The sequence below is a fragment of the Schistocerca gregaria genome, chromosome 7 (assembly GCF_023897955.1).
Source record: "Schistocerca gregaria isolate iqSchGreg1 chromosome 7, iqSchGreg1.2, whole genome shotgun sequence".
Classification (NCBI taxonomy): domain Eukaryota; kingdom Metazoa; phylum Arthropoda; class Insecta; order Orthoptera; family Acrididae; genus Schistocerca; species Schistocerca gregaria.
In genome coordinates this window covers 254,991,290-255,016,442 of record NC_064926.1, presented here as the reverse complement: position 1 = coordinate 255,016,442, position 25,153 = coordinate 254,991,290, and positions in this window count along the sequence as shown.

The window sequence follows — 25,153 nt, the reverse complement described above, 5'->3', positions numbered from 1 at the left end:
TTAAAGAAATTTTCTAAATCTCGGAAGTCCTTTTCTCTTTATAACTAATCAGATTTCTCGTAGATCACTTACAATCCTGCAAAATGTTTAAAACAAAATGTTTAAAATAGTCTTTCAATGAATTGAGCTAATATTACAAAAACATACCATATTGTTTGGTTCGATGGTTAAGCTATTTTGTATATTTTTAATAATAATCTTCTGGGTCTGTGGAAAAACCATGAATCATCGGATACCAGCACATTTGGTGTAATGCCAATCAAGATATTTGAGATAGTACAGTAACTAATTATGGAACCAGACTTGACAGCCATTAATGTATCGGACGACAGAACTGAGCGATCACTAGTGATCGCAAGAAACGAACACAAGAATAATGTTCAAACCAGAGATGCGCCACGATTACGGTCTCACCTAAGACTGTGAAAGCTAATGAACTGTCCGCATCTCGTTGGCAAAACAATGGAAAATTATTTACATTTGGTAAAAGAAACTTTACATAAATTACGCTGTGGAAGCGATTGTGGAAGCGGATGGCGGTTTTGCCAAACGTGGAGGATTAATTTCGTTTACAGAACTGAATACAGAAAACCATGATACACCACTCCTTCAACTGCATTAGGCTCCCTGTTGAATATTCATGCCTTCATGTCTTCTTCAGGCTTGGTTCAAAACTATTGTCACGGTAGCTGAGGAGTTAACAGTTGGAGAATGCTGACGGATTTGGTTTGAACCTAAGTTTTTCACTCACTGATACTGACACATTTCTGCTGACATACACTGCTCCAGCCCCTGCACCACCTGCAGCTCATGAAGAACAAGGCCCAACAAGTCATAGGAAATGGTCCACGATAAATACCGGCAGGGGACATGATCAATAAATTCTGCCCCGAGGTACTGACGAAATTCGCCACAAGATTACACAGGACCTCAATACATTCGAACGGTATTGCGACATCTGCTTCGCGGAGGCCACAGCAGGTAGCGTAGTTCTTGAGTTGGGCATTTTACCAATGGTGACATAGTGTTCTGCATTTCCGTGTTCTACTGTCAGTGGTGGACTATATCACTAAAAGCTGTAGCGTAACACAGCGTTTCTATTACCGGCTACATCAGGAACAGCCTGAAAAGCTTACAAGGGTGTTGCGGGGTAGGTTCTGCTCAGAAATAATTCTTAAGAAAATAATTCGTTACGTTGCGCCATTTCCGAGTTAATTTGTATTGGTGTTAGCCAATTAGGCCGTTGCTCGAGAAAATGAAAGTGGCGCGCCAGTTATTGCCTTGGTATAATTAAATTTCAGCTACTCACAGAGGTCCAGTGTGTGCTATAATCACAGTTTCTTATTTATTTCTTTATGATAATAAATGTGAGCTATCATTATCGTACAACCGCGAAACTTCGTAAATATTCTAGTGCGTTATTGTGGACCCGATTTAAAGTGGAAAAAAGTAGTTTCAATTTTGGCCACCAGGTACAAATGTGGCTCTATAAATGCAAGAAAGACGTATGGAAATGTTTCCATATGTAATGTGTTATGTATGGGACGTGCACAGATAAGATCGTACTATTTATTTTATTATTAACCGTTGTTCACACACTTTGTTCTGTGTGAACACTGGAGATATCGACGAGATGCTGTATATCGTCAGATTTGCACTTGGTGACCAGAATTGGAACTAATTGTTTTCCAGTGTAAATCGTTTCCGCATTAACTCATTATTAAGTTTCGCTGCCATCCGAAAATTCCACTGGATTGACGTCAGGAGCCACACTTTAATTATAACCAACCTGTATAATTAGGGTGAGTTGTTCTCATAGCGTAGATGATAGTGCACGATACTGTTCAGCCTTTGACACTGATTCAGTAGTTACTACCACGCCATATCCAATTTTTGTATTACTCTCTTGATCGATTTTAGGAAACCAAACGAAGCAAGCGTTTGGCGACACCTTCTGGCAGGCCACAAGATTACGCGCCTGAATTGGTCCGATTGGCTAATTTCAATGCTAACTAAATCGGAAACAGCGCAACGTACTGTAGTTTTTATCGTAATAATAATTTCTCAGAGCAGTCTACCCTGGAAACTCTTACAAGCCTTTCAGACTGTTTCAGACCACCGTGTATCCTCCCAGCTCAGCCATTAGCAGCATTCCATCTACATCTACATCTACATCTACATGACTACTCTGCAATCCACATTTAAGTGCTTCGCAGAGGGTTCATCGAACCACAATCATATTATCTCTCTACATTCCACTCCCTAACAGCGCACGGGAGAAACGAACACCTAAACATTTCTGTTCGAGCTCTGATTTCTCTTATTTTATTTTGATGATCATTCCTACCTATATAGGTTCGGCTCAACAAAATATTTTTGCATTCGGAAGAGGTAGTTGGTGACTGAAATTTCGTAAAAAGATCTCGCCGTGACGAAAAACGTCTTTGCTGTAATGACTTCCATCCCAACTCGTGTATCATATCTGCCACACTCTCTCCCCTATAACGCGATAATACAAAACGAGCTGCCCTTCTTTGCACCCTCTCGATGTCCTCCGTCAACCCCACCTGGTAAGGATCCCACACCGCGCAGCAATATTCTAACAGAGGACGAACGAGTGTAGTGTAAGCTGTCTCTTTGTGGACTTGTTGCATCTTCTAAGTGTCCTGCCAATGAAACGCAACCTTTGGCTCGCCTTCCCGACAATATTATCTATGTGGTCCTTCGAACTGAAGTTGTTCGTAATTTTAACACCCAGGTACTTAGTTGAATTGGCAGCCTTGAGAATTGTACTATTTATCGAGTAATCGAATTCCAACGGATTTCTTTTGGAACTCATGTGGATCACCTCACACTTTTTGTTATTTAGCGTCAACTGCCACCTGCCACACCATACAGCAATCTTTTCTAAATCGCTTTGCAGCTGATACTGGTCTTCGGATGACCTTACTAGACGGTAAATTACAGCATCATCTGCGAACAGTCTAAGAGAACTGCTCAGATTGTCACCCAGGTCATTTATATAGATCAGGAACAGCAGAGGCCCCAGGACGCTTCCCTGGGGAACACCTGATATCACTTAAGTTTTACTCGATGATTTGCCGTCTATTACTACGAATTGTGACCTTCCTGACAGGAGATCACAAATCCAGTCGCACAACTGAGACGTTAGCCCATAGGCCCGCAGCTTGATTAGAAGTCGCTTGTGAGGAACGGTGTCAAAAGCTTTCCGGAAATCTAGAAATACGGAATCAACTTGAGATCCCCTGTCGATAGCGGCCATTATTTCGTGCGAATAAACAGCTAGCTGCGTTGCACAAGAGTGATGTTTTCTGAAGCCATGCTGATTACGTATCAATAGATCGTTCCCTTCGAGGTGACTCATAATGTTTGAATACAGTATATGCTCCAAAACCCTACTGCAAACCGACGTCAATGATATAGGTCTGTAGTTACATGGATTACTCCTACTACCCTTCTTAAACATTGGTGCGACCTGCGCAATTTTCCAATCTGTAGGTACAGATCTATCGGTGAGCGAGCGGTTGTATATGAGTGCTACGTAGGGAGCTATTGTATCAGCGTAATCTGAAAGGAACCTAATCGGTATACAATCTGGACCTGAAGACTTGCCCTATCAAGCGATCTGAGTTGCTTCGCAACCCCTAAGGTATCTACTTCTAAGAAACTCATGCTAGCAGATGTTCGTGTTTCAAATTCTGGAATATTCCATTCGTCTTCCCTAGTGAAGGAACTTCGGAAAACTGCGTTCAATAACTCCGCTTTAGCGGCACAGTCGTCGGTAACAGTACCATCGGCACTGCGCAGCGATGGTATTGACTGCGTCTTGCCGCTTGTGTACTTTACATACGACCAAAATTTCTTTGGATTTTCTACCAAATTTCGAGACAATGTTTCGTTGTGGAACCTATTAAAGGCATGTCGCATCGAAATCCGTGCCAAATTTCGCGAGTCTGTAAATTTTAGCCAGTCTTCGGGATTTCGTGTTCTTCTGAACTTCGCATGCTTTTTCCGTTGCCTCTGCAACAGCGTTCGGACCTGTTTTGTGTACCACGGGAGATCCATTCCATCCCTTACCAGTTTATGAGGTATGAATCTCTCAATTGCTGTTGCTACTATATCTTTGAATTTGAGCCACATCTCGTCTACATTCGCATAGTCAGTTCGGAAGCAATGGAGATTGTCTTTTAGGAAGGGTTCTAGTGACAATTTACCACTTTTTTAAATAAAATTATTTTGCGTTTGTTTCTGATGTATTTGGAAGAAACGGTATTGAACCTAGCTACAACGACCTTGTGATCACTAATCCCTGTATCAGTCATGATGCTCTCTATCATCTCTGGATTGTTTGTGGCTAAGAGGTCAAGTGTGTTTTCGCAACCAATTACAATTCGCGTGGGTTCGTGGACTACCTGCTCGAAATAATTTTCGGCGAATGCATTTAGGACAATCTCAGAAGATGTTTTCTGCCTACCACCGGTTTTGAACAAGTATTTTTGCCAACATATCGTGGGAAGGTTGAAGTCCCCACCAACTATAACCGTATGAGTGGGGTATGTATTTGCTACGAGACTCAAAATTTCTCTGAACTGTTCCGCAACTGTATCACCGGAGTCTGGGGGTCGGTAGAAGGAGCCAATTATTAACTTAGTTCGGCTGTTAAGTTTAACCTCCACCCATACCAATTCGCACGGAGTATCTACTTCGACTTCACTACAAGATAAATCGCTACTGACAGACACAAACACTCCACCACCAATTCTGCCTAATCTATCATTCCTGAACACCGTCTGAGACTTCATAAACATTTCTGCAGAACTTATTTCAGGCTTTAGCCAGCTTTCTGTACCTATAACGATATCTGCGTCTGTGCTTTCTATTAGCGCTTGAAGCTCAGGGACTTTTCCAGCACAACTACAACAATTTACAACTATAATTCCGACTGTTCCTTGATCCAAGCACGTTCTTTATTTGCCATGCACCCATTGACATTGCAGCCCACCCCGTACCTAAAAAACCGCCCAGTCCACCCCACACAGCCTCAGCTACCCGTGTAGTCGCCAGCTGAGTGTAATAAACTCCTGACCTATTCAACAGAACCCTAAACCCCACCACCCAATGGCGCAAGTCAAGGAATCTGCAGCCAACACGGCCACATAACCGTCTGAGCCTCTGATTCAGACCCTCCACCCGGCTCTGCACCAAAGGTCCGCAGTAGGTTCTGTCGACGGTGCTGCAGATGGTGAGCTCTGCCTTCATCTCGTAAGCATTACCGGCAGCCTTCACCAAATCAGCCGCTGGAATCCAGAGAGAATTTCCTCAGATCCAAAGTGACACACGTCATTAGTGCCGACATGTGCCACCACCTGCAGCTGGCTGCACCCTGTGCTCTTCATGGCATCCGGAAGGACCCTTTCCACATCAGGAATGACTCCTTAGCCGCCATATCCCTAAGGGGCCCCATTACGCGCCTAACATTGGAGCTCCCAACTACCAATAAGCCCACCCTCTGCGATTGCCAGGACCTTGAAGGCTGAGAATGATCCTCTGAAACAGGGCAGACAGCTGCACCTGGCTCAGCCAGAGACAGTGCCTGAAACCTGTTTGTCAGACGCACCGGGGAGGCTTTCTGATCAGCTTCCGGGGACGTCTTTCGCTGCCTGCCACGCCCTGGAACGACCTCCCAATCAACCACAGGCGAGGGCTCAGTCCCACTGCGGGCAGCAACCGGGGCAACCAAAGCGGCAGACCGATCTGGGGACAGACGGGACGAGGTTGACACCCCCGTGATACCCAAGTCCGGCTCCCCACAGTGGTGCCCACTGGCAACGCGACCGAAGTCAGCGCCGCTTAGAGCTGTGAGCGAAGGGATGGCAACTCAGCCCTCATCCGAACACAGCAATCGCAGTCCCTGTCCATTCTAATCGATGTTGAACAACAGTTACGGAAACACGAGTCCGTGAGTAGATAACGCAAGCGAAACACGCAAAGAAAGTATCAACTAACCTGTACAAACGCCTAACAACTACGCTACAATCTGCCTGAATTTACGATTACAGTAACTAAAACTCGAAATTACACCTCCTATACGAAACTCACACGCAATTTAAGTAAGAATCTACCAAGTAAATACTAAAGCGCAATGCAAGTACCTAAAAACACGCAAAGAAATTAAGAATTAAACTATCTAACAAATAAGTAAGCTAGGGGTATACGACTTGCTGCTGCAGCTGCTTATCCAACGGCGGCAGGGAACACACTGGCTGTGACCAACCGACACTGGCCGTTCAAAACAAAAACAGAAGACAGACGACTACGCGAATTTACATTATTCAGGTACTAAAACGCGATGCTACAACTCTCAAATACTATAATACGCCCGAAATATAGGAATTAAACAAGGCAAGTACCCAAAAACACGCAAAGAAATTAAGAATTAAACTATGTAACAAATGAGTGAGCTAGGATTATACGACTTGCTGCTGCAGCTGCTTACCCAACGGCGGCAGGGAACACACATTGATGCCAATCATTTGACAGGCGCAGTAACCACGCTAACCTTTGCTCAATGGTTAGGCCTAGTAGCTACAGCCTCATCAAGCAGCATCATAAACTAGACGAAGCCGCCGCTCTACGAGCCTTAAGGTAGCTCTTTTGGTCCTGGATCTGCCAAAGCGAGGTCATTTATAGGGAGCCATCGCCTGACATTCCACCAACTTCCGAGGGTCCCGGGTTCGACTTGAGGCATGTGCAAGTTCCTGCGAGCTTCCTTGGGCTGCAGGCAGTGTACGCCGACTCCGCTGTCTAACCACACTTGTTCCAGAGCCGAGTCCCGTCTGATCACCAGTTATGGCTCCGTCAACTGAAGCTGCTACAACAGAATTTCGCTGCCCCAGTGTACTCACTCTCTGTCAGCTACCGATGGCCGGTTCGAAGGCCACGGTCGTTTATCTCCTGTGTCGATGAGCTCCTGTATGGAAGTATCGATTAAAGAGTTGAGTAAGCGTTCTCGCCGCGAATACTGGAGATCACCTCACACAGCTCTCCACGTGTGCCACTTCAGGCTCACACTGGTGTGAGCATAGCGGCCATAGCACCATGCGACCACTACACCTCACCTGGCTCTAGGGGAAACATAGGTGAAAACATAGTGAGCCATCAAAAAATGGTTTTAGAGAAGACACTTTGGGCAAGCGACTCTAGGGGAACTTCGTTCACAAAGATAGATGAAAACATAACGAGCTAACAAAAAAAATGATTTTAGAGAAGGCACTTTGGGCAAGCTACTGAGTCTTAACCAATTGCAACAGGGAAGCAGCTAACGTGTACAGGGATTGTATAAAAATATGGAAACCCCCCAAAACACGACATATTCCTGTGCCTAATACGCTTTAGAAAACATGTTGACATCCAAAGTAGGTTCCTGTAGTTTCGGAATGGATACATACAGGTCCTGTATGGTTCTCAAGGGAATTTCATACCACTCTTCCTGCAAAACTGCGATAAAGTTCAGGTAACGATGATGGAGGTCGGTAGTGATGAAGCACACTTCTCCTGAAGGTAGACGACAATGGCTCGATAATACTTAATACTGAGATCCGGCGACTGTGGTTACCAGAGAGAGGCGACAACTCACCCTTGTGGTCACAAAACCATTGCTGGACGATCAATGTGTACAGAGGCCCTAGAGTCTTGGGACGCAACATCAACATTGGGGAACAAACATTGTACCACTGAATGGACCTGACCAACAAGAATGAACACATTATTCTTGGCAGTACGGTGATCTTCCTGAATAACTAGGATACCTGTGGAATAACACGACATGGCTTCCCAAAACATCAGCGAACCCCTGCTATGATTTTCTCTTGGGACCACATCTCAGCCAGAAGTAGGAAACAGTGTGAAATATGACTCAACCGACTAAATGACTTACTTCCATTGCTCTATAGTGCACGTTTTATAGCTTCGGCACCAAGTTTTCATGTTGCTGGCATTTACATCACAGAAGAGGAGCTTTGGAGATCCAGCACGCCCTGACACTTCCATTTCATGCGTTCCATGCGTGACTTCCACTTCGTAGCGACTTTTGAAGCAGTTGATCTCTTACGTTTCGCCGCAGTCCTCTTCAGTTACTGTCTGTCACGATCACTCAACAGAAATTTCGTCCGCTTTCTGACTTAGCGGATGATGTTTTTCCGCCCTTGCGGTATAACTCTTCGACATGGTGCTATTTGAAACACCAAACGCTATTTAGTGGTCAACATCATTTTGATTTGTGTATGTTGTCGATGCGTACGTTAAAGAGAGAGCAGATTACGTTACTGTTATTTAACAACCTTTGGTCTTTTCGTGGCACAGTCTTTGCCCCTACGCAGTCTGATACATTATTAGTAGAAATGTGGTAGGTGGTGAATATTCTGTAGCGATTTGTGGCTTGTAATTGCGTCTATTAGATGAAGGAAGATTTACTTTAAAGGACAGCAACGGTGAATATGACTTTATATATATCGGAAAGCGAAAGGGTATTTTCTTTAAAGAGAAGAAATATAAGGTAATACTGCGGCACCGCGCACCTAATTTGTAGAAATCATTATTGGCACCTACTTAACTTTGTTGACTTGCTCAGAGCTGAGAGAAGGACCACTCCAAATCCCTGAGTCATGGATTAAGATATTAACTGATTAGGATGTTTGGTTTTTACAGAAATTCTCTGTTAACATTGCACCTTTTTAAATCATTGTCCACATTGTTAAGCATAGTATTGTGCGGATCCTATGCCTTTCTGAATACATGCATCATTTTAAAGTCGTTATCTTTAAATACCATTTGATAGGAATATATACTCTCCCCATCCCACTATTTATCATTAGGCATTACACATTTCCACATCTGGTATGCGGCAATTTACAGTATGGAAATTGTATTTACAAATAGAAATTTAGCTTAGCCGCTGCCTGCTCTCTGTCCCCTGTTGTGCTTTCGAGAAATGTGCACCAATGTTCTCAAGGCGGGAGGTAAGTGGAAATTTTGGTTAGGGCCAGATAATTGTTTTGCGCATTTAATATAAAGATAAGTTGCATTCAGTGATGAATTCTTCTTGGGTTACCTTCAACAGCAAGAAGACACACACGGACTTATATCTCAACGCTCCGAGCTGCCACCATCCAGCACAACGTAACTCAGTACTAAACACCTTAGTACGAAGAGCCAGGTGGATCTGTTATAGCGAGAGTTTGCCGCTTGAGTTAGTGCATCTGCGGGAAATATTCCGAAAGAACGGCTGCAACGAGACACAAATGAGACGCGCCTTGCGTGTAAATAAGAGGCGGGAGGGGAACCAGAAGAGGACGAAGCAAAATTTGTGGCGTTTCTGCCGTTTGCTGGACCGCCGACAGCGAAGATTGCAAGAATATTAAAGAAGAACGAAATGACACGCACCGAGAAAATTATACTTGGCTCAACCAAAGGCCAGTTGGGTTGCAAACACCGGGCATTTACAGTATTGAGTGCGAATGTGGGATGGAATATATCGGGAGACTCAACGATGTATCTCCCAGCGCTGTACTGAACACGTCAGGAACGTACTACTAGGACAGACAAACAAGTCTGCGGTAGCAGAACATAGCATTATCAAGGGACACACCTTCGAATTCGAAAAAACGAAGAAGCTGTGCACCTAGAACGGTCTGTGGGGCTCGATCTTCAAAGAGGCTGTGGAGATACGTCTACACAATTTAGTAAAAAGAGATAGCGGTTTTCAGCTCAGTGCAGCGTGGACTCCCATAATTGACAAAATACGTCAGGAAGGCTCCGATCTGAAGACAGCTGCGACGGCAGACATATTGATAGCCACCGGGTCTCGACGCCTGGCCTCGCCGCCCGCCACCCCGCACCCACCACCGCCACTACCACTGCACCACAGACGAGGTACGCCCTTCCGGAGGAACGTGATTGGCCGGCCGACGACGCCCAAGCAGTTGTTTACATATGCGGAACATAGCATTCCGACACTTCGCCAGAAGATGATGGGTACGAAACTCGAAACGTTATGCCACCATTCGGCTGATAACCCGAGAAGAATTCATCATTGGAATACGCTTAGAAAGACTACAGTCGCATATAAGTTGCATTCAGATCAATTACAGTTCAGTTAAAATTAGGTTCTGTTTAGTCGAAGGTTAGCATACGTGTTTAAGTGGGGGTAACAGTTTTTGAGTACATGGCTTTGGTAATACGATGACTTTTATAGAGTGGGAGGAGAAGTTGGGCTAAATTTCATACAGAAACAAGTATATAGTAGGGGAGGTTACACCATTACGCCTACCTTGGTTAGCGAAGCACCCACCATACGAGCGCCATCAGTTTGCTCACACTGGAATTCACACTGAACAGTGTCCTGACCACGACTGACGCTTGCAATGTGTTGAGACCAGAGCACAGGTGCTGTTCGTCGTGAAATACAACAGCGCAACCTGCAGCATTGGCTACCCCCGCAATTATGTTCAAGCATGCGTTTTTCGGTGATTGGCGGGCCTACAGAAGCATACGACGGCCAAACAGCTATTTAGATATGCAGAACACAGCATCTTTTTGTCCGTCACAAACAGCACCCACACAACACAGTATACTGCGCGACGCATTTCATAATCAAATTCATCTTTCTGCTGATGTTACATAAAGAAGACGACCGTGACGGCCCTGACAGCATCGCCGCTCTTCAAAAACTGTGGCAATTACCTCATTTCACTTTAGCTTATACTGTCGCTGCATGATACGCCAGCAGCCCTAATACCCGTTTAGACAGTAGTAGAGGTTTTGGTCTGTTTTCTCACGACCTGTGGTGGAACGTGTTTCCGTGGACACTAAACAGCCGCCCCTGAAAATCTTTCCCTCTGATATCTCCCATATGGAACTATACTAATGCATGTGCGCACCCAACTACTCGTATGCTGTGAATCATCGATAGCAACTGACTCCTTCACGGAGCGACAGTGCCAGGATGTTTATGATGGTCGCCATGCAATTGAAGACATGGTAGGTCAACCATCCTCTCTCCTAGTGCGCTGTGGCTATTCTGCAGAAGAGTGTGCCACACTATGACAAAGTCATCTGGCAATCCATTGCGCTATGCCAAGAGAACAGAATGCCAACATTCCATATCTTTATTGCAGAATTAATGCATTGGTAAAGAGCGACCCTGGGACTAATATTAGGAAGGACAACTACTTTATTCTTCAGTAACTTAACCCTTAACTCTTTAAATACGGTGAACATAGTGTCTCTGCTGCAGGATTCTTCGAGATAAGCAATGATTAAAACATAAGCTACATTCTAAAGTTAACCATTAGTGGGAAATTATGAGGCTACATTCTAAAGTTAACCATTAGTGGGAAATTATGAGGGGTGTTCAATAAGTAATGCGACAAATTTTTTATCTGCTGATTTCGGTTGAAAGAAATGGTGAATATGTTTTGGGTCATCGTGGAACATTCAAACTTCAGCCCTTTAAAATAGTGTCAGTAACAAAGGAGCGTTACAACTGGAGGATTGTCATTGAGTTTCTTTTGGCAGAAAACCAGAGCGTCGCAGATATTCATAAGCGCTTGCAGAATGTCTACGGTGAACTGGCAGTGAACAAAAGCACGGTGAGTCGTTGGCGTAGACGTATGTCATCACTGCAACAAATTCGCCTAAATTTGTCCTGTCACTCGCATACAGGCCGGCCATACACGGCAGTGACTCCTGCGATTTAGGAAAAGTGCAGACGTTCTCTTCCGGTTAATGCAGGCTCAGACATGGTAAATGGATGTCTCTATAGGCCCCCCCCCTTGCTCAGCAGCTGTTGTGGCTGAGCACCTGAAGGATAATTTGGAAAATATTTCGAGTAGATTTCCCCATCATGTTATAGTTCTGGGTGGAGATTTTAATTTGCCGGATATAGACTAGGAGACTCAAACGTTCATAACGGGTGGCAGGGACAAGGAAGCCAGTGAAATTTTTTAAAGTGCTTTATCTGAAAAGTACCTTGAGAAGTTGAACAGAGAAACGACTCGTCGTGGTATCATATTAGATCTGGTGACAAACAAACCGAACTATTTGAAACAGTTAACGCATAACAGGGAATCAGCGATCATAAAGCGGTTACTGCATCGATGATTTCAGCCGTAAATAGAAATATTAAAAAAGGTAGGAAGATTTTTCTGTTTAGCAAAAGTGACAAAAAGCAGATTTCAGAGTACTTTATGCCTCAACACAAAAGTTTTGTCTCAAGTACAGATAGTGTTGAGGATCAGTGGACAAAGTTCCAAACCATCGTACAATATGCGTTAGATGAGTATGTGCCAAGCAAGATCGTAAGAGATGGAAAAGAGCCGCCGTGGTACAACAACCGAGTTAGAAAACTGCTGCGGAAGCAAAGGGACCTTCACATCAAACATAAACATAGCCAAAGCCTTGCAGGCAAACAAAAATTACGCGAAGTGAAATGTAGTGTAAGGAGGGATATGCAAGAGGCGTTCAATGAATTCTAAAGTGAAGTTCTACCTACTGAGTTGGCAGAAAATCCTAAGAAATTTTGATCTTATGTCAAAGGGGTAGGTGGAACAAAACAAAATGTCCAGACACTCTGTGACCAAAATGGTACTGAAACACAGGAAGACAGCCTAAAGCCCAAAATACTAAACGTCTTTCACCAAAGCTGTTTCACAGAGGAAGACTGCACTATAGTTCCTTCTCTAGTTTGTCGCACAGATGACAAAATGGTAGATATCGAAATAGACGACAGAAGGATAGAGAAACAATGAAAATCGCTAAAAAGAGGTTCAAATGGCTCTGAGCACTATGGGACTTAACATCTGAGGTCATCAGTCCCCTAGAACGTAGAACTACTTAAACCTAACTAACCTAAGGACACCACACACATCCATGCCCGAGGCAGGATACGAACCTGCGACCGTAGCGGTCGCGCAGCTCCAGACTGTAGCGCCTAGAACCGCTTGCCTACCAGAGCCGGCGCTCAAAGGCGAAAGGCCGCTGGACCTGATGGGATACCAGTTCGATTTTACACAGAGTACGCGAAGGAACTTGCCCCCCTTCTTGCAGCGGTGTACCGTAGATCTCTAGAAGAGCGTAGCGTTCCAAAGGATTGGAAAAGGGTACAGGTCATACCCCGTTTTCAAGAAGGGATGTCGAACAGATGTGCAGAACTATAGACCTATATCTCTAACGTCGGTCAGTTGTAGAATTTTGGAACACGTATTATGTTCGAGTACAATGACTTTTCTGGAGATTAGAAATATGCTCTGTAGGAATCAGCATGGGACTCGAAAAAGACGATCGTGTGAAACCCAGCTAGCGCTATTAGTCCACAAGACTCAGAGGGCCATAGACGCGGGTTCACAGGTAGATGCCGTATTTCTTGACTTCCGCAAGGCGTTCGACACAGTTCCCCACAGTCGTTTAATGAACAAATTAAGAGCATATGGACTATCAGACCAATTGTGTGATTGGACTGAAGAGTTCCTAGATAACAGAACGCAGCATGTCAGTCTCAATGGAGAGAAGTCTTCCGAAGTAAGAATGATTTCAGGTGTGCCGCAGGGGAGTGTCGTAGGACCGTTGCTATTCACAATATACATAAATGACCTGGTGGATGACATCGGAAGTTCACTGAGGCTTTTTGCGTATGATGCTGTGGTATATCCAGAGTTTGTGACAATGGAAAATTGTACTGAAATGCAGGCGGATTTGCAGCGAATTGACGCATGGTGCAGGGAATGGCAATTGAATCTCAATGTAGACAAGTTTAATGTGCTGCTAATACGTAGAAAGAAAGATCCCTTGTCATTTAGCTACAAAATAGCAGGTCAGTAACTAGAAGCACTTAATTCCGTAAATTATCTTGGAGTAAGCATTAGGAGTGATTTAAAATGGAATGATCATATAAAGTTGATCGTCGGTAAAGCAGATGCCAGACTGACATTCACTAGAAGAATCCTAAGGAAATGCAATCCGAAAACAAAGGAAGTGTGTTACAGTACACTTGTTCGCCCACTGCTTGAATACTGCTCAGCAGTGTGGGATCCGTACCAGATAGGATTGATAGAAGAGATAGAGAAGATCCAACGGAGAGCAGCGCGCTTCGTTACAGGATCATTTAGTAATCGCGAGAGCATTACGGAGATGATAGATAAACTCCAATGGAAGACTCTGCAGGAGAGACGCTCAGCAGCTCGGTACGGGCTTTTGTTGACGTTTCGAGAACATATCTTCACCGAGGAGTTAAGCAGTATATTGTTCCTTCCTACGTATATCTCGCGAAGAGACCATGAGGATAAAATCAGAGAGATTAGAGCCCGCACAGAGCCATGCCGACGGTCCTTGTTTCCACGAACAATACGAGACTGGAACAGAAGGGAGAACCGATAGAGGTACTCAAGGTACCCTCCGCCACACACCGTCAGGTGTCTTGCGGGGTATGGATGTAGATGTAGATGTAGGTGACTGATGGATGACAATCAAAATTCCAGCATGCTCAACCGGATATCTGTGTGGTAGTGCTCACACACTGGGCCACCAGTTGGGGTTCTCGAAGGTGGGTGCCCACTGGGATCCTCGCCGCGTAGAGGAAGACCATAAAGAGCAAGAAAGAACCACGTGTGCGGAATACTTGCCCGTTACAAGGATGATCGTGACAATTTTTTGCCGAACATCGTCACAGAGGATGTGACATGGCTTCATCAAATGGTTCAAATGGCTCTGAGCACTATGGGACTTAAAATCTATGGTCATCAGTCCCCTAGAACTTAGAACTGCTTAAACCTAACTAGCCTAAGGACATCACACAACACCCAGTCATCACGAGGCAGAGAAAATCCCTGACCTCGCCGGGAATCGAATCCGGGAACCCGGGCGTGGGAAGCGAGAACGCTACCGCACGACCACGAGCTGCGGACCACGGCTTCATCACTTCGAACAGAAAACAAAGCAGCAATCCACGGAGTGGTGACACCACCTCTCCACCGGAGAAAAAGTTCAAAGCCGCACCCTCAGCCGGCATTGTCATGGCGACAGTCTTATGGAACTCTGAAGGGGTTATTCCGTCATATCTCATGGTAGCACGATTTACTCTGGTGTGTATTGTATTACCATCAAGAAATTGAAGAAACGACTTATGAGTTTCTTCGCCACAAAAATTCAAACGAACTTCACCTTCTTCGTAACAACGCAAGGCCTCACGGAAGTCTGCGCACAAAACTTCACCGGATCATCTTTCTCATCCATTCTGTAGCTCGGATTTCGCACCTTCCGACTTCCATCTGTTTGGCCCAGTGGGGAATGCACTCTGCAAGAAGCAACCCATGGATGATTGGGAGGTTACTGATACAACAAGACGTTGATCAGACGTCAATCAGTATAGTGGTACCATGCAGGCACACAGGTTGTAGGTAGGCTGTTTAGGTTTTCATGTTGGTAACGCCACGTAGTGCTCTGTATGAAAATCTCTGACTGCGCTCTGTGCAGTCTGTGGCTCGTTGGACACTTCGTTGGAATATTCCCTAGTATAGCGATGGGCACTTGAATGTGAACAGCCCATAGCGTTGCGCAGTTGAAGGCGAGCCGCCAGAAGTGGTGGATGTAGGGAGAGAGAAACCATAGTTTTGAGAGGTTATTATGAGCGGATGATCTGGACGTACGTATTTGTAAGACTGGATGTCATAAACTGAAATGTCATATACACTCCTGGAAATTGAAATAAGACCACCGTGAATTCATTGTCCCAGGAAGGAGAAACTTTATTGACACATTCCTGGGGTCAGATACATCACGTGATCATACTGACAGAACCACAGGCACATAGACACAGGCAACAGAGCATCCACAATGTCGGCACTAGTACAGTGTATATCCACCTTTCGCAGCAATGCAGGCTGCTATTCACCCATGGAGACGATCGTAGAGATGCTGGATGTAGTCCTGTGGAACGGCTTGCCATGCCATTTCCTCCTGTAACCTCAGTTAGACCAGCGTTCGTGCTGGACGTGCAGACCGCGTGAGACGACGCTTCATCCAGTCCCAAACATGCTCAATGGGGGACAGATCCGGAGATCTTGCTGGCCAGGGTATTTGACTTACACCTTCTAGAGCACGTTGGGTGGCACGGGATACATACGGACGTGCATTGTCCTGTTGGAACAGCAAGTTCCCTTGAAGGTCTAGGAATGGTAGAACGATGGGTTGGATGACGGTTGGGATGTACCGTGCACTATTCAGTGTCCCCTCGACAATCACCAGAGGTGTACGGCCAGTGTAGGAGATCGCTCCCCAAACCATGATGCCGGGTGTTAGCCCTGTGTGCCTCGGTCGTATGCAGTCCTGATTGTGGCGCTCACCTGCACGGCGCCAAACACGCATACGACCATCATTGGCACCAAGGCAGAAGCGACTCTCGTCGCTGAAGACGACACGTCTCCATTCGTCCCTCCATTCACGCCTGTCGCGACACAACTGGAGGCGGGCTGCACGATGTTGGGGCGTAAGCGGAATACGGCCTAACGGTGTGCGGGACCGTATATACACTCCTGGATATGGAAAAAAGAACACATTGACACCGGTGTGTCAGACCTACCATACTTGATCAGGACACTGCGAGAGGGCTGTACAAGCAATAATCACACACGGACTTTGAGCGAGTGCGTATAGTGGACATGCGGGAGGCCGGGTGGACGTACCGCCGAATTGCTCAACACCTGGAGCGTGAGGTCTCCACAGTACATCGATGTTGTCGCCAGTGGTCGGCGGAAGGTGCACGTGCCCGTCGACCTGGGACCGGACCGCAGCGACGCACGGATACACGCCAAGACCGTAAGATCCTACGCAGTGCCGTAGGGGACCGCAACCGCCACTCTCCAGCAAATTAGAGACACTGTTGCTCCTGGGGTATCGGCGAGGACCATTCGCAACCGTCTCCATGAAGCTGGGCTACGGTCCCGCACACCGTTAGGCCGTCTTCCGCTCACGCCCCAACATCGTGCAGCCCGCCTCCAGTGGTGTCGCGACAGGCGTGAATGGAGGGACGAATGGAGACGTGTCGTCTTCAGCGATGAGAGTCGCTTCTGCCTAGGTGCCAATGATGGTCGTATGCGTGTTTGGTGCCGTGCAGGTGAGCGCCACAATCAGGACTGCATACGACCGAGGCACACAGGGCCAACACCCGGCATCATGGTGTGGGGAGCGATCTCCAACACTGGCCGTACACCTCTGGTGATCTTCGAGGGGACACTGAATAGTGCACGGTACATCCAAACCGTCATCGAACCCATCGTTCTGCCATTCCTAGACCGGCAAGGGAACTTGCTGTTCCAACAGGACAGTGCACGTCCGCATGTATCCCGTGCCACCCAACGTGCTCTAGAAGGTGTAAGTCAACTACCCTGGGCAGCAAGATCTCCGGATCTGTCCCCCATTGAGCATGTTTGGGACTGGATGAAGCGTCGTCTCACGCGGTCTGCACGTCCAGCACGTCGTAGTCAAAAGAGTCGGGAACAATATGGTGTACTGAAATCCTGAATTAAACCAACATGCTTTCAGAAAAAAAAGTGTTGCGTTATTTATTGAATGTCCATCTGAAAATGAATTTTATTACATGATGCATTATCCCCAATTTAACAAGTGAAGACCCTAGTTTCAGGATTATTTATTTACTAGCGATAAGCTCAGTCTTCATATGGGTAGCTTTAAGTATGTACAGCTACATGCGTGATCTGATGCAGCGGTAACAGTTTATTTATAGAAACCGTCCTCGTGAATCAGTCTGTCTGTCAATGAAAACGAAATAAAAATTTCTACAGTGGTTTCTCACATGAGCCTTTATATAAAGGCAGGAAAAAGCGAAAAGTTGCTTTAATTGTTACAGCATGGGAGCGCTGTAACAAACAAATATGATTGAAAGGGATGCGCGAAGAATCGCGGTTTTTGGCGTGGTTTGGGGGAGGGGGTGAGGGTTCTCTTGGTGCACGGTGCCTGTTTGAGTTAGGAGCGTGGAATGGATAATTTTTTGTTTAGCCCGGACCAACGGCCATTATTATAGCTATTCGCACGTCTGTCTTACAGTACAGTAAGCAAGATTTGAACGACGATCCACAACTGGCGCCAAGCGAAACTGTGAGAATCCATTAATTTCTTTTACAAAATCTCTTAATTTGTCTGAAATTATTGCTCAGCTAATAGCACAATTTGTATGTGCACCGTTCGTGTTTTACACTGCAAAACATGGAAAAAACGCATTTTTTGGGAGGTTTTTGAAGCGCGTCACTTCTGTAGATTAAATTTGTACGAGTCGGTTCAAACTTCGTATCAAGGTAGACCAACGTATAAAATTAAAACCTCATTTTTTATCCAGTACTCTCCATCCGCTTTCGAGATAGGATGTCTTGAATTCAAGCTAAATGTACCACATAAAAATCCTTCTTACGTGACCTGAATGCATGGAAACTGTTTAAAGTAAATCAAATAAATAAAAAATGCAATTTTACTATAAAATTTAAAACTTACTTTCAAAAATCTATCTTACGTGCAAAAAAAACTTTTTGTAAGCTTTTTACATACACCACTTCTATATTTCAAACTTCTGCTAATTGGTACAGACTTCATAAGAAGATAGACAAATGAAACTGATTAGTGATGGTTCTGTTGTTTTTTGAAAGCTTCATCCGTTGCTACGATATAAGCAACATGGTTCGGAATGCAATAAACGAATCTAAATCGTACCAGTCGTCGTCAGAGGTAACAAAAATTTACACCAGTTGCCAAACTATCTCCTCCTTTTCGACTTATCCGGCAGTTTCAATATATTTCAATCAAAACATCTTGAGATATTCGTAATGTTTACGAGTTACTTCAATTTTGGCTGTGAAGTGAAGTCTCTTAGGTGCAAGGTGTTGTCACACCTACACCTTGTGATTTACAGGCTAAAGTCCATTAAGCTCTCCCCAAAATCCTGAAGATCCGCCAGTCTACGTAAAGATTAGGTAGTCATAGTAAACAATGTACAATATCATTTTGCTGGAAAGAGTAGATGTAATAACTACAAAACTTTTTGTGTGGATATAAAATTTCTGTTGGAGGAATTGTTCCCAGGGGGACGTTTGATTTCCGTTGGACTGTTGACTTCCCCCCCCCCCCCCGCCCTCCCCGAGGGGACCGTTTCTCCCCGAAACCAAACCCATGTAAAGTGTATGGCGAGCGGTGTAAGAACAAAGAGAGACAAAATTTATGTGCGTCTAAAGAAGAGAGAGAGAAGAGATAGGAAGTATCCGAGAGTGGGTGTGCATCCATAATACGAAGTCCATGAGAGAGGGGATCTGTGCATGCTAAACTTCACAGACACGTTTTGTAATAGTGCAAGAAATGTCAAATGCCATGTTTGATGACATTACGGCATGTATCATGTTACACGATCTGACATCATGTATTGTGTTATTTTGCTTGACAAGGTGCATTATATTACATGACACGGTTACTAATACTAACTTTCTGTAAATTGTGTGGCGAATACACCTAGCAGTTAGGAACTAAAAACTTCAAACGTCATGCCTGATGCGGCAGTTTTGCTGCATGAGTGGCGAAAACGTAGTAACTGGCAAACTTTTTTCCTTTGATTAATTTGTGGGTTGTCGGAGATGAAATGTTCCGTAAAATTTTCAGTTTTATGTAAAGTTTGGTCCCACTCTCTAAGTGCTCTCATTCTCAAATACTGATTGAAGAAAATCTGGTTATTCACGCGCCGTGTTCTACACTACCTTTTCACCCCCACTCCTTTGATAGGTATGTGGTTCGTATTCTCCGTCCCCGTCCCCCAAGGCTAGTCTTGCCAAACAGTATGTGACATGTGTACGAAGTTTGGTTGAAATCGGTCCAGTCGTTTAGGATGAGATGGGAACGTATAAATAAATATACGTACATCTGCTCAAGCTTCGCTGCCCTCTGGAAGTAGACCGCCCTGCATTGCGCGCCAGATACAGCCTCTTCTGCTGACTAACTCGTAACTCCTATCATTTCCACGAGATGTCACTCCAGTCGGAAAAGACATATGGAGCTAATAATTTCATTCTCATTGTTCATATATTATATATAAATTACATATGCAAACTTTCCTTGTGAGGAGTTCCTACTAGTAAAAACAGTAGCAAAATCGCTACAGTTGTTCCTGAGGTCAGCCATAATATACAGACGGAAGAACACGAGGAGGAGATTTCATTTTTAATGGATGGATTTTTCAAACTCAGTTTTACGTCTTTGAGATTTATATTTCAAAATACGCAACATATTTTCATCCAGGAAACTTTGCACGTAAAAAGTTTGAATATATCGTTTATTTCATCACTATATTTCTCTTTTTGTTTTTCATTTATAGTCTAACGCATTTTACAATGTGTCATTAATATATTGTATTTCAAGATTTTCACAAAGAAATACTCGTTCTTTTCTAAAGACGTTGCTGGGAAAAGGGAACGACAGCCTACTCCGAAGCTTTCATAGAGCTCTTATCAGAATTCATTTTATATGAGCCGTTGCTAAAATTCCTCGTTCACTGGAAGAGGCGGACATGAAACTTTACGGCCGCGAACACAGAAGGGAGGAAGGGTCTTATTAGCGGTTCGCGCCATGGCACTATGGACACGCCACCACATCGTGGGAGGGCAGGCATTCCAGCTATGCGTGAGTGCCATACACAGGTCGAATATAGCGTCTTAAAGCGGATTTTCCTCAATCGTAAAGCAGTATGTCGAGGGCCAGCACTGAGAATGCAAACCGCTTAAGCTCTGCGCCAAGGAATACGCTGTAAGTAGCAGAGACACTGAATCTAGTACCGGGTTAGGTACACAGCAAAAGTTAGCAACTGCTATGGACCCAGCGCATCAGGGGACACCGCGTCTTGGTGTAATAAAATCTGTCAAGTTAGATGTGAATGGTATTCTGCCTGCCGTCCAGAGGAAAAATGCTGGAGTCCAAATAATGAGTAGTAATAATTTTAGGTTATTTCTAAAAGTCAGCATTGGCAACATCATACACTATGTGACGGAAGTTGACAGTACCGCGAAACGTACAAGGAAAACCCGAGCTAGTCATATTAACGCGATCAGCTAGAAAGGGGGTCCTACTCATTGCCAATAAAAAGTAATTAATGGATGCAGCATTTATTTTTGCAAGTCTATATTGCAGTTATTCATTCTTTCTACTGTGCATTTACTTTTCCTACAGTACTTACGATACGAGCCATGCATAGTGAAGGTCGCTGTCTTGTTGGTGGACTATCGTTGTATAACATGTTCTAGTTTCACGCTCCCTGCGTTCCTTTCGTGTCTTTGTTTTTGCTTGGCGATCGCTGTGGACTAACAGGTTACAATAATACTGCTTAACAACAATCTGAGATATTAAGAGAGTGAAATACAGTTTCAGCTAGTGATGGCGAATTTTGACGACAGAAAAAGAGAAACCATCAAGAAAAAAGCAAGCTTATTTGTTTTGATAACTTAAGCTGCCAACCTAAGAAAGATGGGTATATAACAATATAGGCATCAGTTATCGGTGTTTAAACTCATAATAAAATGCTATTTGTATAATTCACTGAGGTACAGTAACGTCATGGGATAACGACATGCACATATACAGACGGCTGTAGTATCGCTTCCACAACGTGTAAAAGGCGAAGCTGTTATTTGTACATATAAGAGTCATGCGGAAAAATTTCCAACGTGATTATGGCCGCACGACGAGAATTAACACATTTTGATCACTGAATGGTAGTTAGAGCTACACGCATGGGACATTCCATTTCAGTAATCGTTAGGGAACTCAATATTCCGAGATCCAAAGTGTCAAGGCTGTGCCGTGAGTACCAGGTATCAGTCACTACCTCTCACCACGGACAACGTAGTGGTCGGCCGCCTTTACTTAACGGATGAGAAGAGAAGAGTTTGTGCAACATTGTCGGAGCTAAAACGATATATATCTTATATGCTAGCCTCATGGATTACGGCAACACAAGCGAGAGACAGGCAACACAAGCGAGAGACACTCGAAGTCCAGTCCTACAACCGTGATCTCGCCCCGTGAGATTATCACGACTTTTGTCCCATAAAAAATGCCTTAAAGGGTCGCCGATGTGTACCAGGCAGTTACGGACTTCCTTACACAACAGGACTCGGTGTTCTACCAAACAGGTATGTTCAACCTGGTGCCTCGATGGGTGTAGTTCTAGAAAGATCTGCTAATGATATTTTCATGGATATTAATAAATGGTTCAAAGCCAACTCACTGACATTAAACTTCGAAAAGACTCACTATATGCAATTCAGAACCTGTAAGAGGTCTCCACCCAGCATATGCATAAAGTACGAAGAAGAGCAGATAAAAGAGGTTGACAGTCTTAAATTCCTGGGATTACAACTTGATAATAAATTCAGTTGGGAGGAGCACACCACACAACTGCAGGAACGCCTTAACAAATCTGTATTTGCAATTCGAGTGTTAGCAGGCATTGGTGACATAAAAGTGAAAAAGCTTGCATACTTTGCGTACTTTCATTCAATAACGTCATATGGTATAATTTTTTGGGGTAACTCTTCAAGTCAAACAAACGTTTTCAGAGTCCAAAAGCGTGTAATAGGTATTATTTGTGGAGTAAACTCACGGAAGTCTTGTAGAAACCTCTTCAAAGAACTGGGTATACTAACTACTGCCTCTCAGTATATTTACTCCTTAATGAAATTTCTCCTAAATAATATATCTCTTTTTCCAACAAACAGCTAAGTTCATACATACAATACGAGGAACAAAAATGATCTTCACAAGGACTTAAAAGCACTTACTTTAGTTCAAAAAGGGGTCCACTACTCAGGAACACACATCTTCAATAATTTGCCAGCAAACATAAAAAATTTAGTTACAAATAGAGATCAGTTTAAAAGGAGCCTGAAAGACTTACTAGTGGCAACTCCTTCTACTCCATTGACGATTTTTTTAATAGAAACAAATGATGTATTGCATATATTTATACTATTAGTATTGTTATTTCAGCTTAAAAAAATAAAAAAATAAGAAAATGTGACATGTTTCACATCCACGAGGATCTCCTCAACACGGATCTATTGAACGAAAAACTAATCAAATCTAATCTAATCCTCGGTGCTCGCGGTGATTTTGTCTGATTGGCATAACGATTACGGACTATACAGCCTTCGATCAGAAACTTTTTGATCGCATCTTATACGTAGTATTATATATATTCGTGAATTTAAGTGTGTATAGTACTTGTAGATAACACAGATGTTTACTACGTCTGTAAGTGAAAGTCATTGATTTATGTATATGGAGAAGTGTTGTTTTCATGTATTCTTAGTTACATTTCTACATCTACATCTACATCCATACTCCGCAAGCCACCTACGGTGTGAGGCGGAGGGTATCCTGAGTACCTCTATCGATTCTCCCTTCTATTCCAGTCTCGTATTGTTCGTGGAAAGAAGGATTGTCGGTACGCCTCTGTGTGGGTTCTAATCACTCTGATTTTATGCTCATGGTCTCTTCGCGAGATATACGTAGCAGGGAGCAATATACTGCTTGACTCCTCGGTAAAGGTCTTCCACTGGAGTTTATCTATCTTCTCCGTAACGCTTTCGCGATTACTAAATGACCCTGTAACGAAGCGCGCTGCTCTCCGTTGGATCTTCTCTATCTCTTCTATCAACCCTATCTGGTACGGATCCCACACTGCTGAGCAGTATTCAAGCAGTGGGCCAACAAGCGTACTGTATCCTACTTCCTTCGTTTTCGGATTGCATTTCCTTAGGATTCTTCCAATGAATCTCAGTCTGGCATCTGCATTACCGACGATCGACGTTATATGGTCATTCCATTTTAAATCACTCCTAATGCTTACTCCAAGATAATTTATGGAATTAACTGCTTCCAGTTGCTGACCTGCTATTTTGTAGCTAAATGATAAGGGATCTATCTTTCTATGTATTCGCAGCAACACTTGTCTAGATTGAGATTCAGTTGCCATTCCCTACACCATGCGTCAATTCGCTGCAAATCCGCCTGCATTTCAGTACAATTTTCCATTGTTACAACTTCTCGATACACCACAGCATCATACGCAAAAAGCCTCAGCAAACTTCCGATGTCATCCACCAGGTCATTTATGTATATTGTGAATAGCAACGGTCCTACGACACTTCCCTGCGGCACACCTGAAATCATTCTCACTTCGGGAGACTTCTCTCCATTGAGAATGACATGCTGCGTTCTGTTATCTGGGAACTCCTCACTCCAATCACACAATTGGTCTGATAGTCCATATTCTCTTACTTTGTTCATTAAACGACTGTGGGGAACTGTATCGAATGCCTTGCGGAAGTCAAGAAACACGGTATCTCCCCGTGAACCCGTGTCTATGGCCCTCTGAGTCTCGTGGATGAATAGCACGAGCCGGGTTTCACACGAACGTCTTTTTCGAAACCCATGCTGATTCCTACAGAGTAGATTTCTAGTCTCCAGAAAAGTCACTATACTCAAACATAATACGTGTTTCAAAATTCTACATCTGATCGACGTTAGTGATATAGGTCTATACTTCTGCACATCTGTTCGACATCCCTTCTTGAAAACGGGGATGACCTATGCAATTTTTTCAATCCTTTGGAACGCTATGCTCTTCTAGATATCTACGGTACACCGCTGCAAGAAGGGGGGCAAGTTCCTTCGCGTACTCTGTGTAAAATCGAACTGGTATCCCATCAGGTCCAGCGGCCTTTCCTCTTTTGAGAGATTTTAATTGTTTCTCTATCCCTCTGTCGTCTATTTCGATATCTACCATTTTGTCATCTGTGCGACAATCTAGAGAAGAAACTACAGTGCAGTCTTCCTCTGCGAAACAGCTTTGGAAAAAGACATTTAGTATTTCCGCCTTTAGTCTGTCATCCTCTGTTTCAGTACCATTTTGGTCACAGAGTGTCTGGACATTTTATTTTGATCCACCTACCGCTTTGACATAAGATCAAAATTTCTTAGGATTTTCTGCCAGCTCAGTAGATAGAACTTCACTTTTGAATTCATTGAACGCCTC